The sequence below is a fragment of the Solanum stenotomum genome, chromosome 3 (genome assembly GCF_019186545.1).
Source record: "Solanum stenotomum isolate F172 chromosome 3, ASM1918654v1, whole genome shotgun sequence".
Classification (NCBI taxonomy): Eukaryota; Viridiplantae; Streptophyta; class Magnoliopsida; order Solanales; family Solanaceae; genus Solanum; species Solanum stenotomum.
Genome location: NC_064284.1, coordinates 39,170,070 through 39,175,291, shown reverse-complemented (window position 1 = coordinate 39,175,291; position 5,222 = coordinate 39,170,070). Strand labels below are relative to the sequence as shown.

General features: G+C 37.8%; 2 pseudogenes; one reads left to right on the top strand and one right to left on the bottom strand.

The window, feature by feature from the left end:
* Nucleotides 1–423: 423 nt before the first annotated feature.
* LOC125858942 (putative cytochrome c biosynthesis ccmC-like mitochondrial protein) lies at nt 424–1,706 on the bottom strand (annotated as a pseudogene).
* Nucleotides 1,707–4,468: 2,762 nt separating this feature from the next.
* On the top strand, nt 4,469–5,222 carry LOC125859830 (putative ATP synthase protein YMF19; annotated as a pseudogene).

Sequence of the window (5,222 nt, the reverse complement as noted above, 5' to 3'; positions counted from 1 at the left end):
GATTCAAGTTCGTTTCTTTATAAGAGATGGAATAGAATAACCCGGTTGAAGCGTAATGATCATACATCTGTAATGCATTGTATGTCCCATAATAGGCCCATTCTTCTACTCTTTCCCGAAAGTTGATGACTATTCATAGCTATTACCTTGACACCAAAGAAGATTTCGACCCAATGCTTTATTTCTATCCTAGTTGATCCTGATTCGACATTAGAAGTCTATTTATTTTTCCCCAATAACCGAATACTTTTTTCTGTAAATACTACATATTTGATTTCATCTATAAATCTATATTCTTCCCTATGAGTGAAGGTATCAATAAGAATGCTAGTTCTTACTGATCATTATGATATGAATATACCCCATCAATTCGTTATGTATGGATGATGAGATTCCATTGATACAGAGCCAATTCCAATAGACTTATTGGAAGGTCCCATTGGTGTGCATCAAGTAGGAATTGAACCTATGAATTCGCCAATTATGAGTTTGGCGCTTTAACCATTCAGCCATGGATGCAAAATCAGCGAGTGAAATAGGTTTTGGTATTCCTTCTCGAGCTTCTATTTCTTCCATTCAAGGGATTCGAGAAAAGATGGAATAGGAAGACGTGTTTCCAGAATGAACAAGATACGAGTTGAGAAGGGGGAGTTAGCAAAGTTAGACAAGATTAGAATGGGCATAGGAATATGTATTGATGTGCCAGATCGGCTAATGCTCCCATGTTGATGCAATGTGTTCCACCAATTGACCGAAGACTTGATTATTGGTATATCGATCAGTCCAGCATGGATTGAAATAGGAGTTGGTTCGACAAAAAGCTTTTGAAAATGCAGTGCACCCAGGTAAATAAGGAACAAGATGAATACAAAGGTTAAATGAGCATCCCACACCCAAAAGGTGCCCCACATAGGTTTCCCCCAAACCCCCCAGTAACTAAGGTAAACAACGTAGAAAAAGCACTTATTTCTATATCGGTTCCGGAAGACCGAAGAAAAAGGGGATGTTTTATTAATAGGAAGAAAATAAATGCTCCTACATGAACATTTCTAACAATGGTTTCTTCTCCAACAGTCAAGTAACTAGCACTGGTTATTCCAGCAAGAGCTTTTACTCTAACAGAACTAGTACCGTCAACTCCAATTGTAGCAGCGGGAATGTCTTCACCACCAGATATTGCATTAAAAGCTTCTATTGCATCAACGGTGGAAATGGAGAGCTGGCTCAGAATATAATAGCTTGAACCGCTTAGGCTCTTTGCACCTAAATAAATAGTAGACACGCAAAAAAATTAGACGTGAAACTTATAGAGTCGTAGCCTTCTAAGACTTTCTTCTCCAACTCACTCAATCGATAGGTTGAGGCAATCAATTGGAAATCAACCAAAAGGACCTGTCAAGCCTTAGAAGTCAAAGCCTGCATCACATATCATCATGCATAGCTTATTAGTTGTAGTAGCTGCATAGGAAACATAAAGCATATAGTACTTTTCTCCCTTGTCATGCATCAAATGACTGACTCTCCTCTCTCAAAGCAGGCGAGCTTCAAGCTTGGAAGATCAAGAAAAGTGAGAACGGGAACTCCTAGAGCTGTTGGAGAATAGCAAAAGAAAGATCTCAAGGCTCTGGGAATATACCACTCTGATACTCTTCCTCCGTCACCTCTATCTCCAAATCAACGATTTGATATGATGAATAGAATATCATTACCAATGATTACAATTTCATCAATATATACTAGAAGAAAAAATAGAATAGTTTCCACATCAACGAGTAAAAAGGGACTGCCTGGGATTGAAGAAAACCAGCATCCACATAAGCAAATTTGGCAAACCCATTTCGGGACGATTGTTGAAGTCCATAAAAGGGACTGATTCAGGCGGCAAACTGAGTTATCCCCCTATGGATAATATACGTGAGGGAGAGACATGTATACTTCCTTTTTTGGAACATATTAAGGCTTTACACTCTAACTCACCTTATTAACCGCCTGGAGAGTCATTTTTTCGTTTTTAAGTGGAATGTTCATTATCATAATAAGTAGTCGATTAGGAGAACTACTATATCACTACAGAGTATACTCATCCTCATATTTCATTATTCATCTTTTATGTATGTCCTTGGACATAAATATTCTAGATACCCCCTTCTATTATGAATCGCCAAAGTCTTCCTACTTTTCCATTGTTACAATCAGAGCCGAAAAAGGAGAAATCAATCAAGATGGACCTGCATTGAATCATGACTATATAAGCTATTCTGATATTAAGAGATTTAATATAGATGAAATTCGTGGAAGCAGACATTTGATTTCCTTGGACCACGTAAGAATTCGTTGTCCGATTGAATCTGCTTTTTCCTAGATGCTCTATAGGAATCCACCGCTATTCCTTTCCTCCACCGATAAAGGTTCATCCCGAGTCACAAGCACAATCTTTTTTTCTCATTCTTTTTTCTTTTCGTTATGGTAATGCAATGCAAGAGGTCGGAAATCTGGTTGTTTCTGATGATGAAAAGAGCTTTTATCTTATGTGAAATTTATGAAAACCTAAAATGTCGGTAATGTTAGAAGATGACCTACGACATCTGATGGTCAAATGCCGTAGGTCGGTATATCTTTGAAAGCTCAGAAGGAGAGAATAAACGGACTTCGATATTTGGCACCAAAGGAACGAAGGCAAAGATCAAAGGCTTTATTATTGAGAAAGTAAAAGGAGGTTATTCAGTAGCTATCGCAGGTTTCATTACTTTTCTTCCAGATGGAAAATGATATTGAATAATCAATTCACCGTTGAGAACATGAATCCCAAAAAGAAGAATATTGTGGTCTTCTAACACAAAAAAGAGAATATTCTGGTCTTTGAAGGAATGAAAAAAAGGAGAGACTGGTAGAGATCCTCTTTGTCAGCGACATTCTACCTTCTATCTATCAACCATTTCATTATGGAACTTTCTCCCGACAACAATCATTTTGAAAATAATGTGCAATTCATAGCCCTCGATGATCGGGCAAATGTGATAGCAAATTTCTGTGATCAAGTATCTAGAAACATGGATGCAACTGCTCTTCAGTTGCCACCAGCATGAATGTCAGTAAGAGAGCTTGCTGAACATGTTTGGCATGTTAATGATGAAGAACTTGTGACTATTCCTTATGTCATCCATATCACAAATGAACTGGCCCGTGAGGACTTAAAAAGTGGATGTATATGGCAGGAATTCGTTGATGAGTTGGAATTGATTGTCCACAGTCCCCTTGATCAATTTGAAATAATTCCATTGATTCCTATGAAAATAGGAAACTTATATTTCTCATTCACAAATCCATCCTTGTTTATGCTACTAACTCTCAGTTTGGTCCTACTTTTGGTTTATTTTGTTACTAAAAAAATGAAAAAGAAGAAAGAAAATGGCATGGTTTGGGAGCCAAGCCGAAGCCTCAACCGTAACGTTAACTGCAAAAACTTTTTTAGAAAGACCCCGATCCTTATTTTCGTTTTTTCTTTACTCTTTATTATCACAGTAGTTTTGATAAGAAGAAGAAGAAAAAAAAGTCTGATTCTCTTTTTCATTTTTTTGCTTCCTCCTTTCCCTTTTTAGTTGCCTTTTGAGATTCTTCATTATGGACTTTTTTTTGGCTTTTGTAGCACTCCCTAGAAGTTTGTCCGGTTGGAAAAGCCAGAACTCTTGTAAGCCAGCTTGATAAAGGGTAGTGGTAGGGATAGTCTCAGTACCACTGAAAGTGCGATAGTTCTTCAAGCAAGGGACTTGGGCAAACAAAGTCCTTACTCGTATTCCACCAACAACTCGCGTATCGTATAGAGCTTTTTCCTATCCTTTCCGCATAGACTTGCTTCGCACCTGTGTCAAAAGCCAGTTGAGTTTTACTCTTCAGTAAGAATGATAAAGCATTTAGCAAGATTGAATCCCTATAAAAAGTCTGTCCCAACAATTTAGCTTGAAAAGAAAAAAAGTGGGGTAGAAGTTAAGTTTCTATCTCCTACGCTGCGCTCTCAACTGGATCAATCGCTTTGTCCTGATTTATTGAAGTGGTGCCCTGTAGAACATGTTTTATGGAATTTAACTCTTTATTCCATATTTCTTTTCTTACTGATTAAATGAAGGTAGAGAGAGGAATATTCTATCAAAACCCTTAGTCCGATAAGGGAATAGTATACATTCAATCCGGATAAGACACTGAGATGAAAGACGAATCAAGCAAGAAAGGCAGAAAGGGGATGCTTTCTGGAGTGAGAGTTCTTTTTTGGGGTTAGTCTGACTATCCTCATTCCAGTTTTTAGGCGTGCGAGTAAGAGGGTAGTAGGCGAAATTTTATGAATTGAATGGGACTTCAGCTTCGACAATCGTATCCTCCCTCCAGCAAATAAGGTGGAGTGAGCAAGGCAGAGAAGACAGGAAAACACAAGCTCAAACTTCAGCATTTCTATTACCTGCTCCTACGGGCTTTTTTTTAACAAGATTTGGATCAACGGGGTAAAGATTCCAGTGTTTACCAAGATTTTTTAAATTATTTTCTCAATTCTGATTGATTGCCTTTTTTGATCCCATGCTTTCCGTCGGTCAACAACCAACTAAATCTATACTTTTTCACTACTCGTAAAGGCTTGACGGAGTGAAGCTGTATTGAGGGAATCATTTTGTCTCAATCAATCAAGAATGCCTCAACTAGATAAATTCACTTATTTCACACAATTCTTCTGGTCATGCCTTTTCCACTTTACTTTCTATATTTCTATATGCAATGATGAAGATGGAGTACTTGGGATCAGCAGAATTCTAAAACTATAGAACCAACTGGTTTCACACCGGGAGAACAAGATCCGGAGCAACGACCCCAATAGTTTAGAAGATATCTTGAGAAAAGGTTTTAGCATCGATGTATCCTATATGTATTCAAGTTTATTCGAAGTATTCCAATGGTGTAACACCGTCGACTTCTTGGGAAAAAGAAGGAAGATGACTTTAATCTCTTGTTTCGGAGAAATAAGTGGCTCACGAGGAATGGAAAGAAACATATTCTATTTGATCTCTAAGTCCGTACATAGCAATCCTGGGTGGGTCATCACTTGTAGGAATGACATAATGCTAATCCATGTTCCACACGGCCAAGAAAGCATCAGTTTTTAATCTCATTATGACTTGGTCGTTCAGAAGAGCAATTAATTCAATCAGAATAGTGGAATGGAAGGCAGTAAAAGAATG